Raw genomic sequence first — 23,929 nt, 5'->3', positions numbered from 1 at the left:
CTCTGCCCCAAGCTCACTTAGTTGTTTTTTTCCGACTCTGGTGACCGCCCATCCCACCCAGCTCTAGGGTCTGTACCAGGTTACTCCACCTATCAGGCTATGCAAGTGCCAGAAAACTCTGTCCTCAAACTGCATCTACACCAGCTTTTGAGACTTTCGTCACACCACAGGACCCGCCATTACAGCGCAGCCCAACCCTCCACCTCCCTCCCACCCCCAGCCACCCTGGGAGGAGGCATCTGCGCGCGGAGAAACAGCCCGGGGGGAAGCGCGCGGCGGCGGCGCGCACAGAAAGAAGTAGCGCGTGCCACGGCCACTGAGTTAGCAATAGAAACAGAAAGAAGCCATCGCGGAAGCAAACTAGCTAGGTAATAATATTCGGCCCCTCCCAGCCAAATACTGGTCAGCAGAAGTGGAACGCAGAGAAGTAAAATATGACTTCATTAAAACTAAAAGTACTGGAAATGCAAATTTTCACTTGAAAAGGTAAATGTCCTACAATGCAATTTATATACAAGAAAGAAGCAGCACATATAAAGCCATCTTTCCTGTCTTATAGCAATGGGGAAGAGCCGTATTTAGTGACTATGTAATTAAACAATAATCAGAACTATTACTAGGCCCATCGGCAATGAAAATGATTAGCTGGTGATTTTTATATTTTTAAAATATATTTTGTGTGGTGTGGTGACATCTACATAAATGAACAAAGTACCGCTGGTAATAAAATTCAGTTTTTGACAAAGACTGTCAATGCCCTATGACAGTTTAAAAGTGCAACCCTTAGAGAACTGTATATGCATTTTGACAGGACATTACACTTCCGCTTTGAACAGCAAGTAATGTAATGGCGTTTCTCAGAAATCAGATCAGTACTGTTTGATCATATCCTCATGATTAAAAGATTCACCTATGAGGCACCATCAGTCTGGCTTAAGAAGCTGTCGTAGGACTGAGGTTTCAAAGTACAGTAATTGGTGCTCCAAAGAGGAGCCCAATATTACATCCTACGTCAGATCTTCGGTCCAACATGGCCGCTGATCATAAGTGACAAGAGGGCTCAGAGCTGTCTTGTAGAAATAAAAGAGAGACTACATAGAATGTTTTCTCTGGTCAATGTTTCAGCGGATAATGTCACAGTACGAGATGGATAATTTTGCTACGTAGTTCCGCAGGGTACGCGCACGCAGGCTCCGTTCTTTGTGTTGTAGCTGCGCGCGCCGCGCTAGGACAGTCTCTAGTCTTTGTTGAAGGCTGTCTTTCTCTGTTTTGGGCTGCAGGTGGCGCTCTGTCCCAGCCTGAGATCGCCGTATTCGCTGGCCGGCAGGTGGCGCCTGCGCACCCCACTCAACCTAGAGTCCCCGAGCTGGGAGCGCTCGCAACAATTCTGGAGCACCAGAAAAACCCGCCTTGGACCCACCGCCGCCACTTTCAAACCGGACCCCCGCCAGGGCGATTCCGGCCTTGCTTCTTGCAGGGTCCCGGTGAAGGAGCTCGCGCAGGCTGCGAGGTAAGTTCCAAAATGGCGGCGAAGCTTCTGGAAGTTTGGAGTGTTGTTGTGGTGCTGCGGGCGCGCCGCGCGTTCTGCGCGGTGTCAGCGGGTGCCCGGGCAAGATGGAGGCTGAGCAGGAGGGGGGTGACCGGTGTGCCATACCCCCTTTCCAGGCCACCCGGTGTGCTCTCTTGCGGCCACCTTCTATTCCTCTTGAATGCAGTGTGTAGCTCTCTGTTCTGAGAGTCGCTGAGGCCAAGGCCCTTAGAAGCCGGGAGAGTTTATCTAGGAATGTTTACTGTGTTTGGGGCATCCCCAGTGCCGCCAAGCATGGATCCGGAGCATGTGAGCCTCATCTCCGGTATCTAGCGTAGTTCTCTAACTTGCGAACGGCTGTGTTTTCGGGCCTCTTTCATTGCGGGTTGAGGTGCGGGTTGTCAGGACTCTTACCTCCTCCCCGTCACAGCTGTCACAGGGCATGGGCCGTCTCTTGGAACAGGAAGTTTACATGAAGTTGTTAGTCTTGGCCTAAAATTGACAGGGTCTTCCCGCGGTCCCTTAAAACTCTGGCCGGCATCGGTAATGTGGGCAGGGCAGCCTAGTAAACAAGATTTCAGTCTGCCTCGGATCGATGGGTTTTCAGATGGACCGTTCGCCTAGTGTACATTGCTTTCTTTACAATCATTCCGAGATAGAATACCGCTTGAGGCCACTGTAACCTCTTGTCAGTGGATTCTGGACCTTCAACTTTTTTTTCTTTCATGGGTGGCAAGAGTCCACTCCAACCGTGTTGAGCGAGAATGATTAGGACAGATTGCATGCCAAATTTGTTTTTGCAATCTTGTAAGCAAGATTGTTGGAGATTTTGTAATGAGATCAGTATCATATTCTCGCTTTTGGTTGGAAGTACGTTATCCAAAACACTTTTGCTCCTGACAGCTGTCGCGATCATTTCTTTGATGTGGATCCTATTGGTGTCTCTTTGGTTGTGTTTCTCTCCGCCCCCCATTTCCGTGTGTTCCCTGTACAACAAACCTGCCTTTATTTAAAATATGTTTCCTTCACTGTTTCTTGAAGTGTCACCTGACTGTTGTCATTAGATTCACTGGAACTTTGAGCTGTACTGGAAGAGGGTGACTTATCAAGCCTATAGAGCTCCAGACCTTAGTACTGGTGAACCAAACTAGAGTTTCCGGCTGGGATCAATCAACCTGTTGTGATATGGGCAGATAACTTAACCCTTCCGTGCCTGGAAAAAAGTGTGCTGTATTTTCGTGTTCATGTAAAGTACTTTGATGTCCTCCGGCCAGGTTCGAACTATATTTAAAACCACTACCCGTATTTTATATCCTTCTTTTATAAAAGTGACCACAAATGCTGGCAAAGTTAGGAGTTTGTGATTCATAATTTTGAGTACTGGAGAGTAACTAGTTTTATATCTATTAAACGTGGAGGACAAAAATGGTATATATTTAAGATTCACTGGTTAAGACATACCTGACTTCAGTCCAGACGCTATAGAAGTCTAATGTCTCGTGACAAATATGTCTTAGGAGATATACTTTCACTGTATGTGTGTGTATATATGTATGAATATATGTGTATGTGTGTATATATGTGTGTGTGTATATATATATGTGTGTGTGTGTGTATATATATATATATACACACACACATCCTGTATCAGCCTTGGCTGAAAACGTGCACCATGTGATTGATTAATGTGGCGCCCCTTTTAGCCGCAAGAACTTGAAATATTCACTGCCATTTTGTCACTAACATCACTCCAGAGAAATTATACTCTGTCCAAGTTACAAAACTGCTTAAGCTTATTGCCCGGGATGGGGGTAAGGGAGACTTATTTTATTTTGTCTCTATTTAGGTCCTCCCATAGCAGCTCAGTGTGGTGTATGTCTGGTTTTTGAGTTGGCCATTCCAACATCTTGTTTCAGCCACTCAGTTGTATATTTATCAGTGTGTTTTTGTTCGTGACACACTTTCACTTAAGCTTTATCTGTTTGATAGATGGTATTGTGTGTGTTTCTATTAACCCCTTAAGTGCGGGGAACGTTCAGCGGTCGTCGCGTGCACTACCTCGCTAGTGCTGCACACGTCCGCTGAACGTTCCAATCTCATTCGCACAATGGAACGTTCCGCACTAGCGCAGAATATTTTCAGCGCTGGCAACGGGTTAAGTACTGTAATAGGAATTAATTGTGAACTTATTGATTGGGGCATTTAGGCCCTTTGGCGCCAAATCATCAGACCCTCACAACCATGCATAACGCTTGGCATGATGCTCACAGTGATGGTGTCTGGTTTTTGCCAAATATATTTTAGTGCAGTACAGCCAGTCTCTAGTAAGTGCGGGGAACGTTCAGCGGTCGTCGCGTGCACTACCTCGCTAGTGCTGCGCACGTCCGCTGAACGTTCCAATCTCATTCGCACAATGGAACGTTCCGCACTAGCGCAGAATATTTTCAGCGCTGGCAACGGGTTAAGTACTGTAATAGGAATTAATTGTGAACTTATTGATTGGGGCATTTAGGCCCTTTGGCGCCAAATCATCAGACCCTCACAACCATGCATAACGCTTGGCATGATGCTCACAGTGATGGTGTCTGGTTTTTGCCAAATATATTTTAGTGCAGTACAGCCAGTCTCTAGTATGTCCAGAGTATGTTCCAGAAATCTTGGAGTTCATTTAGGCGCTATTTTCCAATACACTACTGTTATTTTTGTAGACTGATGGTTTTCCACAGCTACCCTTTCATGAAATGTGTACTTTTTCAGCGTTGTCTCAGTCGTGGAATCGTGAGTTCTAACATTTACCTCATAGAGGACTCCGTGCTAGTCCTTATTACACCGTTTATACAAATGAAATGAAAGTGTGGATGGAAATAGTAAACAAATTACTATCCAACTGTTAAGTAGGCAGAGAAGGCACTGGCCTTGCAACTGTATGTATAGAAATGCGAGTGAAGGGTATCATTTCATATAGAAACAAAAAACAACCACGTTCTCAGAGCCCCCACTAATCGCAGACAAAGGAGACCTATCTCAGTGTGATATATCTATCTAATCTATCTATCTAATCTATCTATCTCCTCCCTTAACTGTAACTACCTCCAATTTGAAATTTAGTGGCCAAATAAGCAACACCAGTGTCTGTTGTCTTGATGTAGAAGTCTATATAGACAATTCCCAGACCTCGACTCTATACAGAAAACCCAGAGCGGGCAATGCCCTGCTCCACGCCAGAAGTGCGCACCCGAGGAGTATGATTAACACATCCCCTATGGGGAACTCCTCCATCTGAAAAGAAACTGCACAACCGTAGGAGAGTATGAGAAGGCAAAAGATGAGGCTTTCCAAAGGTTCAGACAAAGAGGTAAACCCCCCCCCCCCCCCCCCCCCCCCCGGGCATTTTACATCAGGCTTCTCAAAATAAAGAGAAAATAGATTGCTGCAATTAATACCCAAAACATCACCAATTGATAATTGGTTTACACCTACCCCTGTGAGAATGATCACACGCTACAATGTCAAAGCTCCAGAAGTAGTTCAAATTTTCAGGAGAAATTGGCACATCCTTCGAACAGATTCCATCTTAAAAAGGGTTATTCCAGAATATCCATTGATTACATACAGATGTAGCAAATCAATAGGGGATCATCTTGTACATAGTCACTTCCAGTTACCAGTACCACAAAAGAGTATGGTGAGGTTTTTTTTCCCCATGCCTTAATTGTAAGGATTGCAAATGGAGCCACAAAGTACTGGAATATGATACCCTGGAGAGTGAGTTAAAGACCAGAAAGATTAATCACCTGTTGAATTGCAATTCTGAATACTGTATATGTATTGGAATGCCCGTGCCCGAAAAGATACGAGGGGAGTACCATCCACCCAGCAAAAAAACGGATATTGGAACGTATGCGAGCCATCACTAAGAAAGACCAGACCTTTTTGATGGCTCGTCATTTTGAACATATGCATCAAAGTGATTCAAAACTACTTAAATTCTTTTGCATCAACCAGATACCTAAGAGTGAAAGGGGAGGAGACAGGACTTGGGCACTGAGGACCCTAGAGTCCAAACACATAATAGATCTCCAAACTAGAGTTCCCTTGGGCCTCAATATTGACGAGGAGCCACGGGCTCACTTAGATTAACCTGAGAGTCTCTTCTGTGTGTATCTTTTGAATCTTTCTACATCTCCCCCCTACATTAGGCCTGGGCGGAAAACTACGCTACACTTGCGTAGTTTGCGCAACTACGCGAATTGCACTTAGCACAGTGCAAAAACGTATAGCGTAGCGAGCATTTTTTGCTTGCTTGCAATCCTCAACGTCAAGTTGGCGACCGCGAGCGAGCAAAAATGACATCCCCCGCAAGACTTTTTCCTCATTTGCGATCAGTAACATCAAGTTGGCGATTGCGAGCGTGGAAAATAAACCTCCCGGCGAGATTCTCAACGCGGGGAGGCCAGGTTTCTCATTCCGAGTGGTCGCGTCTGCTCGCGACCGCTCGCGATGAGTAACTACCAGTCCGCGTTGAAGAAACTGCAGCTCGAGTACAAATCTACTCGAGAGGCAGAAAACAACCGCTTGCACTGTGCAAGATGCCGTTTGCAATGATTGCACAGTTCGGACAAGCATCCGGCCCTGTGAAGTCCTTGCGAACAGCATTTCCTGCCCCACTAGGCAGTTTGCGTAGTGCGAAGTACATTTTGCGTAGCTACACGTAGGGCTACTACGTGAACTACGCCCAGGGTTACCCTACACTCCTCCTTCCTTTTATCCTTCCTCTCTTCCCATTATCCTTTCAACATTTGATATGATCAATTGAGTTTTTAATCTGTCTAAACTGTGAAAAAGATTTGTTCAATTTTTAGGCCTTTTCTCATTTGTTAAGTTCTTTTGGTATGCCCATGCAGGGCGCAATTTTGTTCATCTAACAGTACTCAGAGTGGTTTGCCCATTAAAGGCACTATTGAATCAAAATGCCACCTATTGAGTGATATTTTAGGGGTAATAAGATATACCTATCTGTTTTGGCTAAATGGTGATATTTACCCCTGGCAACATCCGCTATGTTTAACATCGATTGATTAGATGGGATGATCCCATAACTGTATGGAAATTTTTATGTTTATGGTCAAAAATCTTCAACCTTCTATCCATGAAATGTGTATATATTTGTATATGATTCTTTTTTGTACAAACCACATGTATATAGTGGTATATATTGATAACTCGAGTGCTGATGATTTTTTGTGAACTTATATGAACTCTGGAACAGACTTTAAGATGGCTGCCATGTATTCTGCATCAGGCAGAAACTATACAAGGCCATATTTGTTTTTTACTGTGTTCTTTTATCTAATCATATAATTCACGTCATACACTTAAAAAAATGTGTCAAGCACTTGGGGAAACTGACATAAATAACTACTACAAAGGACCTACGAGAACTATAACTTTGCTGGTCTTTCGACCTCAGGTTAGCTTGGTGTAGTCTCACCAGGAAGGACAAGGATGGTTTAGGACATTTTCTCTTAATTTGAAACGAAGAGTGTGGGGCACAGGTCAGGATAATCAACAGATGAAACTTTAAAATTTCCACATATGTTACTTAAAAACGTGTAGCCCTAAAGCAGTGCAAAGATCACTTGCCTTGGTGTTGCTGATCTGGTATATCGTGAACAACTTAAAACCTTTGCATGCCTTCTGGTGCCACAGACAGAGTGCTCAGGGTGTAATTATTGAGGTAGCGCAAATCCTCACTGTCTAGCTTACTGGACAGTGGTTGAGAGATACTCCCTCCCCCATCGTTTTCTGAGTAATAAATCGGGGGAAGGTGGGTAACCCCATAGCTGATGGCAGACAATTCTGGTAGCAATGTACGTATTGCTATAGAACCACCGTGGTATATGGTAAACCAGCTCTCCAGAGCATGGAATAAAATGGTATCTGGTGTGGGGTTAGGCTGGGCGGAGGGCCTGGGAGCCAATCCCCCAACTTTAATCTTTTGTTAAAGCTAGTGATCTGCTTCACAACAATAGTCTGGCTTCTGTGCGGGGTACAGCACAGAGACCGCCTTATTCGAAGTGTCCTAAACTGTCAGAGAAACCCTGGACGGCGGCTCCTCCGACATGGTAGTGATGTCAGACTTGTCTGCAGCATTTGATGCAGGGGCACATTCCACCTTGTTGAATAAATTACACAGTTTTGGCTTTCAGGGTACTGTTGTCCTGGTTGCATTATTTTCTGGAAGATTACTCCCCGTGGAATTTCCTTGACTCGTTCTCATCTTCTCCCAAACCTCTGGTCTGTGGGGTGCCACAGGGCTCTGCCCTCAGCCCACTGCTCTTCAACCTTTACTTGTTCCCTTCGGACACTCTTATTGAGACCTTGGGAGTGAAGGTTGTTGCTTACGATGATACAAAACTCATGTTCTCATTTAGAGAACATTCAGAAGCGGCATTTCTCAATTTAAGAGTGATTGATTAAAAGGCATTGCCAATTGGATGGACACCAACATTTTTAAATTGAACTCTGACAAAACTGAAATTCTCTTCAGCCAGATGGCTCCTCCCCTTTTAACCTCGGGTGGAATGCCTATCTGAATCCACTGCCAGTTCTTGTCGTTTTTGGCTAGAAACCTAGGCAGCATGTTTGATTCTGACCTTTCCTGTGCTCCCCAAAATAGGCAGAGCTCATCATCCTGCTTCCTGAAGTTAAGATCAGTTAGGAAGGTACTGCCTCTGCTTCCAGAAGAGACCCAAAAAATTGTAATACACACCACTGTGACGTTGCGTTTGGACTACACCAACAACCTATATCTGTGTCTGCCGGCTTTTCTAACTAATAGACTTCAAATCATATGAATGCGGCAGCCAGGCTTATTCAACGGGTCCTCTTCCGTCACACATTTCACCTCATTTGAAGCAGCTTCATTGTCACCTTACTGGTCTCGTGGACCCCAAGCGGATTACAAAAGACAATAAACGCTTTTGGTGACTTCTGTCGGATCCGGGGCTTGGAAATAAATACATCAAAGACTAAATTTATGAATCTGAATCCCGCTAAGAAATTTAAGGGGAAAATGATCTACAACGGGGCTTTTCTGGAGGAAGTGGACGCTTTTACCTACCTAGGCATCTCCCTAAATGCCAACATGAACTGGAGATCCCACATGGACTCTGTGGTGCTAAAATTTAATCAGCTGGCAGGGGCAATAGCTCAAAAGCACAAATCTTCATTTACAAGACCTATTGAGCCAGTAATGGAGATTTACAGTATGAAAGTGCTGGGCGCTTGTCTTTATGGATCCGAACTATGGGGCTTCACCAATTTGAACACACTAGTAGTTGCTGAAAATAAATTCCTTCGGCGCATAATAGGTGTCCCACAGAGTACCCCCTCGATCCCACTTCAATATGATCTTGGGAGGAAAAAGACCGAGGATATGGTCAGACTGCGTCCCCTCCTCTATTGGAGGCGTATAAAAACTACTCCTGAGTTGAGCCATTACGCAGCTGCCCTTTTGGATGTTGTTAACTCTGACACCTTCCATAAAGTACTTTGGCTCAAAGAACTAAAGAAACTACTCCAAAAATTGCACCTTGAGCATTTGTGGACTGCAGTAGACCCAGATGATTTTCCATCAAAGACTACATTGAAAAAAATGTACTGGGACATGATAAATAACGCTGTACTGATTTCCAATCAACCATCTGCGCTGACATCCCAGTTTCTGGAAGTTAAAACTATTCCAAAACTTGAACTGTTCTGGGATTTGATCACCAAGCCTCTAGATAGGAAATTGTATTTCCAGCTTAGAATTGGCACTTTACCCCTCAATGCCTTCACGGTCAAATGGTCTCCTGATAATGTAAATACCTGTTTTTACTGTAAAACACATGTAGAGGATATTCCACATTTCTTATTTGTATGCCCCTTATATGCTGCCCCAAGAAGCAGATGGTTGAAGCCAGCATGTAGACATTTGGGGACAAGGAAATATCTAGAGGCCCTAAGGATTTTAAAATCAAATTGTGCCCCCAACTTTGCTATTGCTGTAGCTAAATACACGGGGTGGGCATAGATAATACGTACGCGCACTTTAAAACTCTAACTAATTAATTGATTGACAAATCTTATATTTTCTTAAACTTTGTGCTGTGACTTGATTTTACAAATGTACATTTTTATTTGAGTTATTCGTCAACAAAGTATAAACTGTATGAAATTTAATATGTATTTTACCATTCTAGATTAGTATTTATTGTGTTTAGCTTAGGGATATATGCTTTTATGACAATGTTGTCGAATAAAGTATTTAAAAACTTGAAACTTGCAGCTTCATTGTCTTCCTGTTGCTAAGAGGGGGAGTTCAAAGCTCTGACACTGGCGTTTAGAGCCATTGGGGGCAAAGGCCTTTGATACCTGAGAAATAGCCTCAGCCGATACCAACAGGAGAGATCCTTGAGATCTAACCACCTTTGCCTCTTGCACATCCCGAGATTTACCAAGGCTCATCAGGTTGGCAAGTCTTTTGCGGTACTGACGTCCAGACTTTGGAACACCTTGCCGATCCACCTGCCCATGACCGCGTCCAAGCCCTGTTTCAGAAATGACCTAAAAACCTATCTCTTTAATCAAGTGTAGATATGAGTGGCTGGCCCTGTTCATCAGGCTCTGCTTTTGAGCGCCGTAAGGCCTCAGTCCAGACTGCCACACGGTTTACAAACTACTTTGATTGAAAGCAGGGAAGGGGCACCATAACCCCTTTAAATGAATCAATTTTGTCAGTTTGTATATGGTGCGTTTGTGGTTTGATATTCTGTGCAATTCTATAAGCCACTCCTTAAGCACAGGAGTGGTGTGTTGGCACCAGTGGCAAAAGATACACGTTTTGGACACAGCTAGAGAAGTGGCCAGCCAACGGCGTGCTTGAATATCTGTCTGAGACCTCATGTATAATCGCTAGATGAGGGGATGGGAATGTAGGTGAGAACATATTGCTACACAACCGCAGAATGTGATCTAAGGTGCTGTTCTCCTCTTCACACCTCCAGCAACGATCATGAGGTAATAGCCATGCGCGTTTCATTTATCGTGGTCTCTAATTCCAACCGTTCAGGATCTTACAGTATTAACCATTAAGTATATATTCCCTAAGGACTTTGACATGGTCGAGTAATGACTAGGTCCAGCTGGCTGGCGAGTACTAGCTGGCCAGGCTAATTACATAAAGGGTGGGCCTGGAGGGCATGGTCTTGATAAGAACTCCATAGAGTCCAGAACAATCCACTTGAACCTGCTCCACAGTCGCATATATTGAAGGACAGGTGAGGTCAGTAGTTCCAGTGGAGGAGGGCAGAGGGTGGTCAGTAGACAGTGGGACAACTAACCGTATGGTTAGTGGCAAGAAGGTCACGACACTGTTTACCCACTTGCCCATGGCATAAAGAGTTGCTCTTGTTTCTTATGAGGCAGGAGGAGAGCAGCCTATGGCAGAAGAGCTGCCATGGGAAAGGGATTGAGAGGGGAAAGGTATAAAGTTATTGAAAAGAGCGCATAAAATAAAACCGTTATTTTGAATAAAAGTGTGGGAGAGACACTGAAGGGGACGGGGTGTTCTAAAGAGTGATGGTGAAGGCAGCGCGTAGACTGAAAGAGCTAAAGAGGAAAGGAGCCAGACGTTTACCTGAAGATAGATGGTTGTGTGTAAAATGACGACAAGAAAGGAACATTGAGAAGGGAGGTTGGCACAGTGGAGTCTGGGAGGGGTGGGAAGTGCTAAGGATCTTTCAGGGGCCACATCTAGCAATAATATGTCAAAAGAATAGTATGGAGCTCGACAGTAGTTATGAGTAATGAGTTAGTGTAGTAGTTGATAAATGGTGCCAAGTTTGAAATGGATTGTGCGTCACAGTACTTGAAGCCACATTATTCTCTTTTGGCAGTAGAGCCAGTAGTGGTGACTCCCTGGGCTTTAGCTTGGTGGCTCATAATGTTGAGGTGTTCCTGTACCAGACGGGGAAAGTGCAATTGATTTGAGACTACTCTGCTGTCTCACGACAAAAAAAAACTTGCTAACTAATAAAGCTGATGTTTTCATTCTACTGATTGCAAAACTCTAAACCTGAATCAGTCTTGGGTCTGATATATTTTGTAAGTCATACCCTGGACTTCAGAAAAGTTCCATAATACTATACCCAGTGGCAGATTGTGCGCCAAACAAGTTTAGTTAATAACAATAAAGGGTCTGTCAGTGGTTGCAGTTTTAGTCTCCGAACTTAAATAACATTTTACTTTTGGGGTTTTATCAGTTGACACCGATCAGTGAGTTAGTTACAGATTCTATCTCGTCTGCTGTGGAGGCATGCGAGCAGGCTTGCAGATCTTATGGGCTGAGCTATCCTATTGGTGTGTACGTTTGATACACAAACTTGCTGACTACAAATAGCGGAGAGTAAAATTAAGTTAAACTTTAGTTTTCTCAGATGTACACAGCTGCATTAGTGCGTGTGGTTTCTTCTGTGTCTCACACTAAAGTGATTGGAGAATAGTGAGACTAGCCAAGTGTTCTCTGCTCTCTGTGGACCTAACAAAATGTTCATTGCTGAAATGCCTGTATTTGGGAATGGTTGGAGCACAGCTGTTGCTGAAGTTTAGTGATCATGTCTAAAAAGCAGTCGTTGCTATGTTTGACTGGCTTCTGTGCTTTTAACTCCATGTTTGATGTCTGCATTAGTCTTTGTCGGTTGGATGGATACAGAGTTGGGCTTTTTATTGGGCAATGGGAGATGTTGGATCCATAGTTTGATCACCTGAGGACAAATTAGGGACTATAGTGTTCGCAGGTCGACTTCAGTATATTTTTGAAGTGGAATATGCTGGATATGGCGATTATCCTTTATATGGCGGCTTTAAGGTACACCTGTGGCAATGATTTATGTTGTAGAATAGCTTAGAAGTACATAATGACTGATTGCTATTACATTAAGGTGCAGGTGCAATGCAACAGTGCGGTCTGGCTCTTAGAGTTGGTTATGAATTGCAGCTTTGCTTGTGTGGTATCTCTCACTGCATCACTAGTATTGTAATGACTGTGATGTAGGATGGGATATTTGAAGCATTTCAAATGATACAAAGTTGCAGGGAGAGATAGTTTGGAGGGGGAAAGGATGGAGACTTGCATTGTGGATGGAACCTTCCACTGAAACTAAACTACACTTTAAATGACCGTTCTGTGCTTGCATGCAGCTTTATTATATTGGCGATGATGGGATCTGAACCCATGCATCCCAGAGCTTAGTTGTTTCATCAAAGCTGAGGTCAAGAAATACTGTCCTATCCACACTAACTGAACATGCATTCCAATTAGTTATGTATGTAAAGGCGGCTCTGAAACTTCTTTTTGGGCATCTTGTTAATTCATATTTTAGATGAAGGATACATAAGCCACTCTGTGATGCCGCTGAAAACTCAAGCCTGGCTCTGCCTCAGCTCCAGGTCCTTTTGTAACCTCGAGCCCTTCATGTGGCTTATACTTGCCTCCCTCCCCATATCCGGGATGTGGCGTTGGGACCAGAGCTGTTGACTTTGGTCTTTGGGAGCCTGGTTCGAATCTCTGCGTTGGCTCAGCAGCCTGTGTTTCTGGGCAAATCACTTAATTTCCCTGTCCCTATAAACACTGAGTAGTGACCGTGTCTAATGTAACGCATGCTGTTGTAAAGGGCCTCTATACCTTTTGGGTCGAGTTTCCGTTGTATAAAAATTCAAATAGTGCACAAAGCGGTAAAAACAAAGCCTAAACACAAGAAATATTACCCTATAATCCAGTCTAATACCATTGTCTTGCCTCTTAGTTCTCTAAAGGTGCAGGTTTTAAAATGTATCACTTTTATTAGAATAGTTCAGTGTAGTTCTATAATGTGACGTATTAGTGTCAAAGCTTCCACGTCTTCAGAAATAAACTTTTTGAATTTTAAAAATGTTATAATTGATGTGATATTTGTTGTATGATCTACAGTCCAAACATTTTCAAGGCTCGGCTCGTGCACGGACTCTAAGATCCGAGCCAGACCTCTGGTTCTGCTCTTACTGTAAATGTATTGGCTCGATTACCTCTACCGTAGGACTACTGGTACTTGCTTCATAGTGTGGTGCCAAGTCCACCATCTAACACTCCGTTAAGCTGTCTTAAAAGAGATGGCAGCTGGGAGAGTAGATGTTCTGGACTTTGTTTGTTCAGCAGTCTACTTTTTGATCCAGCTTGCTGAGGATGTCTGGCTCTGTACAGAGCTGCATCGAGTAGTTCTACCAGAACACACTGTGCTTTTGGGTATAATTGCATAAACTGTATGGAACAGGACATCATGTGCTGTTTTAAGTGAAGAATCTTGTCTTTTTTGGAACATCATGTAGGGTATTGTTCAGGTTGTGCGATTTTTAAACTGGGGAGAAAGTACAGCTCCAAGCAGTGGGCTGGGATGCGTGTATTGCTTATGATACACGGTGTTCTGAATAAGCAGTCTCATTGTGCTAAGTTTATCTATTTTTATATGTTGATAGTCCCATGTGTGCATGGTCCAGAGTCTAAGCACCTGCACACAGTTAGTTACTGACTAGCTGTCGGGACCGAGCTTTTCTATCAATACCTGCATTTAACATTTCTCTTACTTGGTGACGCGTCATGTTTTTGCTGCCATAAAAAGATGACCGGTCTTGTTTGCGTCTGCTTTGCATAATGTGCTGCCGTACTGGCATACCTACCTAGCTATGTTTGTGGAGACTTAGTGATTGTGGAGTTTTAGTGTTAAAAAGATGCGCATTGGGAAACAGTTTGTTTTGAGGCTCAGTAAGCAAGACCATTACACAAAACAGAATTGAGATTTGAATTAACAACCCCCCTCCCCCTCCACACACACACACATTAGTGTGATGTGGAGGTAAAGGTTACAGAGCATCCGGAAAACCTGGGTAAGTTTAGATGTCTTTCTTGAAAACGGGACGGACTTGGCCCAAGATGAAGGCTGACATTTAGTTCAAATGCTTGCACAGCGTAATGGCTGCTTGCTATGACCCATTGCACTGTTCGCTCAGCCTTTTCACTGAGAAGGCTCAAAGTGATGATTCGTTTTGGGAGGATGGAAAGACATTGGAACGGTGGGGGAGGACTAGTTTGCTATTTTTTTGTCTTCCCTGCGACATGCAAGGGAAAATGTGTTGTGTATCTCGTAATGTGGGGTTGAATGGGGGTGGATCTTTGAAGGGCCGAGGAAACGTCCTGTAACGACTTTTAGCAGTTGTTGTTATTATTATTATTATTTTAAGTCCTCTGGTGTAAACTAGTTTGAAACTCGAACGGCTCTGCAGGGAAGCGGTGGTGGCACTGTATGTGCTGTGGAAGGATTCAATGTATGTAGGTTATTTGGCATGTGGGGGTATCTCTGATTGTGTATGTGACGTGGGGGGAACGCTGTACGTGTTTGGGATGAGTGGGGGACCCTATCCAACGGGTTTTTAGGATAGGCCAAGTGGAGCCTCGAAGTGGGTGTGGTGTTAACGTATGCTCCGTGAGGGAATCGTGTACGGTGTGCGTGGGTATGTAGCGTTGCTTGGGGGCCCTGTTGAGCCTTGTGGGTGGAAGGAGTATGCCTATAAACGCGCAGATGTCGGAAGCGAGCGCTCTGTGCTGCTCGCTGCTGTGGGGGATGGAGGAAGCCCTGTTCTCTGCTGTCACGGCTCCTAGTGTTGCTGTAGTCAGTATCACGTCGCCTCCTGCCATTGGCTGTGCCCGAGGGGCGGGGCCCGGGCCCACGAATAACAGCCTAGCTTGGGTGTAGCTTCGTCGGACTTATGAATCCGTGCACCTCCAGCTTCAGCGGGTGAGCGCTGATCTCTTCTGGTGGCCGCCCTCTTCATCTGACTTCTCACGGGGCTAGCTAGCTGCTCGGACTGCAGCTCTCCTTTGCACGCTGACCCCGGAGAAAGACGTCTGTTGCAAGCCTCTTCAGGGCAACACCTGGCTCATCTAGCGGTGCTTAATAGGACCCCTTAACGCTTCGTTAGTTTGGTTACTTGTAGTTTTATCGGCTCCTGCGATGTTTATTTTTGGACGGCTTCATTTCTTTTCTTGGGTCACCCAGCGGCTGATGATCTGGCGTTTACTTGCATTTGGATGTGTCACTGAATGCCTCTAAGCACGAACACCAAAATATACGCTGTTTCATTTATGCAATGACCAAAGACGAAGTCGTATACCAATTTTTAATGTTTATCAGGCAAAACGTATGATGGTATAAATGTAAATTCTATACGTGCTTTACATCAATGTATCGATGCTGAGATTGCATTGTTTCTTTACATTTTTCATGGAATCATCAGATTAACGCCGTGATTGTATTTGTTTAAAAGAATGCCCGTAAAAAACGCTGTAATATTTTAACACATGACACAAATCAAAGTCAACAAATACAGAGATGCTGGCCAAAAGGCGGTCTTTCGAGTGTATTTATTTTAGAGGTTTGTGAAATCCTACAAACCGCTTTTCTGCCACTTTATGATTGATGGTAGAAGGTTCTTAGATCGAAGCCTACTGATGATGACCTCTTTTGGACAGTCGGAAAGCTTCTCTTGGGACATGTTCCACCCATTGTTTATCATTGGCTTTGTGGGTTTTAACTCCAATTTGCTTGCTTTCTGAGTACTAGCTTTATTTGTTTTAGGCTGACCAACTTGAGTTCGTCCCTTCCCTTGCCCAAGTTCTATTTACTGTATATTTCAACCAGTATTGAATTTATGGAAACATGCCTTTAAATCTTGTTCGTATTTTGTCACATTTGCTGTGCATTCAAAGAGTGAGGTCAGATGTCTGGGAACTTGGTGTTTACCTTTCTTCCTCTGAATTTAAAGTGGGCGGATTTATGGGACAATCGTGTCACTGTGCGCAACTCCCTCTACGCCACTTCATGCCACTTTACTCCACTCTATTCTGACACTACCCCACTCTACTCCACTACCCTACTACACTCCATGCCACTCCACTCCTACCCTGTGCCACACCACTTCACTCTACAATACTTTACTCCACTCTGCCACCCCACTCTCCTACAGTATTCCACTCTGTCACTTCACAGTATGGCAATCTACTCCAGTCTACTTCTCTCTACAACACTCAACTCCGCGCCACTTCACTCTCCTTTACTACTAACTTTCAGGCATGTTGAACAGCTGCCACGCTGGTGTACAACATAGCTAAAACATATTGGGGAAAAAACATTAGTGATTGCATTGATGAGACTTACCAATGCTTGTTTGGTTTGGCTCCAGCTCTGTGGAAGCCTGACGTCTTTTCAGTTGGTGTATATCTGATCGCTCAGCCTTCTGAGAAGTTTGTAAAATATTGCTATTTTCCAGATGCCTTGTATGTGCTTCTCGGGCCAGGGCAGAGAGAAAATGGAATTCGCCAATCTTGCACAAGACCCATCGAATACAAGTCTACTTTGCCAATTTCCCATAACATTGTTAATGCCTTAACTTTAAAAACTGCCAATAGCAGGTGTTAATGTTTGTAAAGGACATCAAACCGATTCTTTCCAGTTGAAATCTTTACTGATGTTTAAAACTGTGAAAATGTAAATTGATACTTTAAATTTAATAAATGTATTTATGTACATTAATTTACATGAACATTTTAGATTTCATGTCTAGTCTGCAACTTTCTTGCAGCTGTGTCTGCTGACTCGTATTCTGCCTTACTTTTTTAGTCGTAAAAAATGTCTCTCATACTCCGTATTGGGATGGTGAGGAAGAACATTTTTTCCATTCTGTATTTGCACTGTTAGAGATGTGAGAATTGGCTCTCCCATTGTATTTCACCCAGACCTTCACAAGTCTGATTTATTTATTTTTGGTCTGCCGTCTTGAGAAAGATTAGGTAATAGTCTTGACTGGGGTGCCTGTACACGGGTCCGCAATAATGTAGCTTGGCATTGTTTTTCTCATAATTTTCCTACATGTTTACGTTGGCTTTCCAAGGCTTTCTAGAATTTCTCTGGTCTGACTTGCTTATGATATGGAAGAATGTTGTGTAATAGTCGTGAGTGTTCATACGTAAAGATAGAGTTCAACAGCACAACTCAATTCTGCATGCTTAGTAGCGGCTGGACTCTTCATAATACTCGGAAACTGTTTATGTACACATGATTATGAAAATGGTGAAGTGCTCCTGTTAATTATGTTAAGCACTACTGTTTGGGCTAGTAGTGGGGATGGTAGGATTAGACTGCCAAATACTTTACTTAATCATTTACTGGAGGTTATATATGCCTGCCATCTTTTTGGATCAATAATGCAGTAATACTCTAACAATTTGAAGCATCCAAATACAGGTCTCCATAATTCAGGCAGGTTTATAGCTCGAGGTCTAGCTTGTATTCGTCATCTTCACTGGCTCCCTTTCAAACAGTGCGTTCAAATTAAGTCACTACTTAATATTTTTAAATCTCTGCAGAGAAATGCTCTTTCTTTTATAATACACAGAGTTAGGCGATATATTTTCTTTCTCACTCGGTTTTTCTTCAGTTCACCTACTGGTGGTTACCAAAATGTTCAGTAGCCAGAATTTGTGGCCTCAATTTCTCAGTTTGTACTTCCAAGCTTTAGAAAACTTTCTGATGTGATTTGCCATGAATCAAATCTACCATGAGTTGGATACTAGCTTGAAACGTTAATTTTTGTGCAAGTTTAGTCAACTGCCTATTAGTTATATTTCCTCTTAAGGTTTCCTCACTTGTCTGGTGCAAAGAAAACATGGGCGTATGTCGGCTGTAATAATTGTTTCAACAAAGCCACTGAGAGAGGGGCTTTGACTCCTTCCAAGTAGTGATATAATTTGAGTACAAAGTTCACTTGATTAGAAGGTGTGTGCTTCTGCTGAGAGAGATCTTGAATGTTTTCCCGCGGGTCAGAGGCATTACAGAGGGTATTGTTTTTTGCATGCAGAGTCCAAAGAAAGGGTTGGAATGTTGTAAGGTTGTCTTTGTCATAACGTGATGGGAAAACGTTCGTCAAATTGTACATCAGAGCATAGTGTAGGCGGGAGTGGCAGGGAACACTAAGAATGAGATAGTGTGCTGAAAGGCGTGAGGTAGGAGTTCCCAAACATAAGTCTGTGGCATTGGAGACCTGATTAAATTGATGCAGCATTTGAATAAAAGTATTATTATGAAACGCCAAGTGTCTGTCGAGGTGTGTCTGGCCAAGGTACATGAGAATGTTCAGGTGGCGTTGGGGGAGCTGTTGCTTGGGGTAATACAGTATGTTTGGCGGGTGCCATTTCTTCGAGGGTCCAGAATACTATACTGAACAGGACAAAAATTGCAGTCAGGATAAACAGTACTATTGTCCGGGTACTAGAGCTTTCTTCAGCCTTGGAGCTGGTCTTTTTCTTTAGCTTAGCCTTGGACCGGATGTAGTATCCGTCTGTTCCTTCGTCACAAAGTTCCAACTCAGTGTCCGACTCAAGGTGTGTCGATGCTGATTTATCGTGCTTTAAGACTTCTTTTTGGGCTTGTAGCTGTTCTTTGGTGACAGGGTCCACTTTCCTGCAGTGGGAAGCATGCACCCACGATTTTCTTCCTTCCACTCTGACTGCTGTCCTAGTGGCCAGGAGCACCTGCAGAGGCCCCTTCCAGCGTGGTTGTAGAGATTGGGTGCGGGCAAAGTTTTTCACCAGGACAAAGTCGCCAGGGAGGATGTGATGGCCTGGACCCTGGGATCTGTCCTCAGTAGTTGCCCGCACCTGTTCATGGATTAAAGACAGAGTTTCAGTAAGTTCATACAAATAATCGGTCAATATTTCCTGCGGTAGGTGTGAGATGGACTTTAGAGAGTTGGAGAGGGTGCATTCCAAATATTCATGGGTCTGCCAAAGACTACCTCGTATGGGGTAAGGTGGGATTTGGAATGTGGGACTGATCTAATAGATAGTAGTGCCAATGGAAGAACATTGACCAAATTCAGTCCTGTTTCTGTCGTAATTTTAGCCAGTTTTTCTTTAAGGATCCCATTGTACCTCTCCACCAGCCCTGCTGCCTGTGGGTGAAATGCTGCATGAAATTTTTGTTTGACCCCAAGCCCTCCCAAGATGTTCTTAACTGTCTGTCCAATAAAATGGGACCCTCGGTCACTTTGCATTAATCTACAAAGGCCATATCTTGGAAAAAATTATTTCAATAACACTTTAGCTGTAGTGATGGCCGTGTTATCCTTTGTGGGGTATGCCTCAACCCATTTGCTAAAGGCACAGACTACCACCAATGCATATTTGAAGCTATTGACTCTGTTTAACTGTATATAGTCCATCCGAACGACTTCAAATGGTGCAGTAGGAAGGTCGAATCCTGCCATTGGGACTTTAGTTCCATGACCTATGTTGTGTCTGAGACATGTGAGGCACTGCTTGACTAACCGCTCTGCTGCAGGGCGGAGTCAGTGGTAATCCCATACTTCCTTGAGCATGGTACACATGGTCTGGGAACCAATATGTGTGGGTAAGTGAGTCATGGTGAGCAATGGGATTACGTAAGCCTGTGGTAATTACCATTTGAGCATATCTTGGGACCTCCAGCACCCTCCTGCATCCATCGTTCTCTCTGTTTCCCACCGGGCCTTTTCTTCAGGAGTGGCTGAACGCTGTATGTCCATTATCTGCTGCCTAGCGTCGTGCCATTTCTCAGCTTGTGACTTAAGGATGTATACTCGAGCTGGTACTCCTCCCCCCCCGTGCTGTTTGTCTTGCTGTCTTATCTGCTAAGGCATTTCCCCGCCTTACTTCATCGGTCCCCATTTTGTGAGCTGCACATTTGATTACTGCCAACTTGTTTGGTAAAGTGATTGCTTCCAAAAGGGCATTGATAAGGTCGCCATGCTGGATAGGGGTGCCATGGGAAGTAAGGAAACCTCGTTCTTTCCATAGCAGGGCAAAATTGTGTGCCACGACAAAAGCATACTGGCTGTCGGTATATATATTGACAGACATGTTGGTACTGAGGATGCATGCTCATGTAAGGGCTGTTATTTCCGCTGCCTGGGCTGATTTCTGAAGAATCCTAGCTGTTTCTATCACTGTAAGGTCTGTAGTGACTGCATAGGCAGCGGAAGTAGTACCGTCCGGTATTTTTAGACATGACCCATAAGTGGCCTTCTGCCTCTGAGAAAGCTGTATCTTTCAGATCCACCCGACTTTTTGTTTCAGCTTCAGTATGAAATACGCAGTCATGGGGGGGGGGGGTGGCTGTGTGAGGGGATCAGTAGTTGATAGGGGTAGAAGTGTGGCCGGGTTAAGGGTGGTGCATTGTTGTATTGTGATATGGGGGTTAAGTAGGGGGAGTTCATATCCATGTAATCGGGCACTGGTGAGATGTTGTGTCTTGGTTTTGTTGAGCAATATGTCCACGGAGTGGGGGACAAAAACAGTCAAGGGGGATCCCAAAACAATGCCCTCCGTTTGGCGCACCGCCACTGCAGTGGCCGCTACAGCGCGTAGACAGGTGGGCAAGGCAGAAGCTATGTAGAGAAAAAGTGTAGCAAACTCCAAGGGCATAGATAATCCCTAGATCAGAATCTAAACAAAATGATAGACCCTCCACAACATTCAAATAAATGTGTGCTGAAACAGCGAGTTATACAAAAATTCTTCAATCTTTTTATTTTGATTATAGTATATTTGTTTGTTATTTTTATCCTTTGTTTAAATTTCATTTACTTATTTATTTCATTTTTCACACTTAAAAAACATTTGTATATAATACATAATGTTCAAACACAAGCAAGAAATTGGTTATTTACAACTAAAGACGTACAAAGACAATAAGTGAAAACAGAAAAATTACATAACCACAATTTCAAAAACAAATTAACCCAGTGATATACGAGATATTCAGTCGTTGGAATAATTGGTGAAGGCAATGCGGTTGAATGGAACTACGCGCATTTCGGCCCAAGGCCTTCGTCAGGTGACCGTCATTCGTACATTTTATATAAATAGAAAAAGTGATATAACATAATAATTGACAAGTTGACGAATCAACACAGAGACTTCGCTTCCTATGGCGACAGTTTTTATTTCATTAGTATCGAGTCTGATATGCTGATTTATTTCTGCAAAATGACTTTCAACGCACTTAGTGCAGAAGCATCAGGGTTGAAGACTGCAGAAAAGTATGCACATGGTCGCTTGTGTGTGCCATGTGTCTGACAGAGGAGTGAAAGACTGCATCCAGATCGTTCGTGTACAAAAAGGAAAAATTGTTTGTGGTAGTCAGGGGCACCTAGTACATGACCAGAGCACAGGGCCTGGCGTAGTTTCGTGAATGCTTCTGTGTGTTGGGTGGTCCAGGGGTCGGGGTCAGATACATCTCTGGTGACTGGAGAAAGAAGTGGTTTAATGATGAGGGAGAAATTAGGGACCCATTGTCTGCAAAAGGAAGTCGGTGCTATGAGTGCTCTGACATCTTGTTTGGTGACGGGAGTTGGAAAATTCAGAATAGTTTGAATCCTATCTGGTGTAAGAGGGCGTCCCTCCTCAGACAGTAAGTGACCCAAATAGGTCACTTGTTGCTTACAATACTGTAGTTTGTCTTTAGAGACTTTGTGTCTCTTAGTAGCAAGAAACTGGAGGGTGAGCATGGATGCTTTGCTGGCAAGCTGTGTTGTGTCTGCTGCTAAAAGAATGTCGTCAACGTATTGAATTAACGCTACTCTCTGTGGAAGCTGAATCTGATCCAGTTGTGTTTTTAAAGCCTGGCCATAGATGCTGTAGCCCTGAGGAGCTCTACAAAATGTATATGAGACATTCAGCAATGTAAATCAAAAAAGAAAACGGGAATCCTTGTGTATAGGGATAGAGAAGAATGCGTTTTTAAGGTCTATACCTGTGAATACTGGTGGGATCATGGTGAGAATGGTGGTAATGTCAGAAACTACAGGAAATTGAGGCTGCACTATTTTGTTAATAGCTCGAAGATCAATCACAAATCTATATATCTTTTGTCCTGTAGGGGAACGTTTAAGAACTGGGAGAATAGGACTGTTAGACATTTCCTGATACCTGTTCCACTACACCAGCGAGTATGAGGTCTTGAACAATGGCTTGTAGGGCGACCTCTCCCTCTTTAGATATTTTATACTGTGGGATCCTTGGTAGAGTTACTCCTGGTTTTACAGTGATATGCACTGGAGGCATTTGGATGGACCCAACGTCCGTGTCAGAGGTCGCCCATAGACAGGGGGAAATAGTCGCTTAATCATCTTGTATGTGTGATAACTGTAAAAGCTGGGCAGGTTTGTGTTGGGTTATTATGTGTTCTGGGTTGAGTTTTCCCTGAAGCGATGTTAGCTGCTAGAATCCTACAATCCACAATCCTACAATTCCAGTGCCCTGGTCTTTTACAATAAGTGCAGATGTCAGTGGGTTGAGGGCTTAATCTGGGTAGTTGACGTGGGGTACCTGAGGCATATGGTTTAGGTTGGGGGTATGAGACCGTTGGTCTGGGCATATTACTGTTGGTGCGACGCGTATCTAATTGACTAAGCAACACTTTTAATTTTTTCTTTTTGTTCTTTCTCATCTTCCGCTGTCTTATTCTGTGTCTCGTAATATTGAGCCATAGTCAGAATAGTGGCCGGAATGGCCGCTGGCCAACTACTTTAACTAGATGTTAGTCTGTTCCCTACTGAAGGTAAGAGACCCTTTACAAAAGTTTGAATCAAGAGATGTCTGCCAGTTTCAGTGGTCACATCCTGACCACTGAAGTCAGCGTATGCTTTTCCCAGCCTTGTGAAATAGTCAGAGACTGAATCATCCTGGTTCTGCTTACAGGCAGCAAGTAATGTCCAGTCTACTTTCCTCTCTGGTGCCATCGTTTTCAATTTTGTCAACAATCTTTGGGGCAATTTTAAAATATTGTCGTGTGGCTTTTCGCCCAGTTTTCTATTTGTATCTTTGAGTGCCAATTCTTCCATGTATCCCCAAGGGCTGCCTGGTCATCTGTGAACCGTAGGGGTTTCCACAGTTTGGCCGGAAGTATAAGTCCAAAAAACTGCATTATGTCTGTTAAAGTCAGTGTGTATGAACTTAGAACCTGTTGGACGCTTTCATAGAATCCCGTGGGATTCTTTCGGATATCGGGGATGTCCTTCCGCAGTTGCAACATTTCTGCTTTGGTCCAGGAGGTGTATACAAAATTGAACAGCCATCTAGAACACGCATTGGGATCATTAGGGTTAGTAACATTAGACCCATCGCCCGAGGTGTGACAAATACTGGTGCCGCTTCTTTAACAGGCATTTTCTGTATCTTTTCAGTAGGTTCTACCTCGTTGGAAAGACTTTCTTTATGTAAAGCTGTTTTAA

General features: G+C 43.7%; 1 protein-coding gene across 2 annotated transcripts in view; it reads left to right on the top strand.

Annotated features, from left to right (window-relative positions):
- Positions 1-232: 232 nt before the first annotated feature.
- Positions 233-23,929, top strand: part of STAG2 (STAG2 cohesin complex component) — a 1,316,830-nt gene continuing 1,293,133 nt past the window's right edge. Inside the window, exons 1-2 of one of the 2 annotated variants that reach the window (XM_086918500.1) lie at positions 233-368; positions 1,281-1,510. The gene's annotated coding sequence lies outside the window, so the exon portion shown is untranslated. Of the gene's footprint in view, positions 369-1,280; positions 1,511-23,929 lie in introns of those variants that run through there. The other variant, XM_086918501.1, reaches the window with a different exon arrangement.

This window comes from Lissotriton vulgaris, chromosome 4_1, assembly GCF_964263255.1.
Source record: "Lissotriton vulgaris chromosome 4_1, aLisVul1.2, whole genome shotgun sequence".
Taxonomy (NCBI): Eukaryota; Metazoa; Chordata; class Amphibia; order Caudata; family Salamandridae; genus Lissotriton; species Lissotriton vulgaris.
This window is presented reverse-complemented; position numbering and strand designations above follow the sequence as displayed.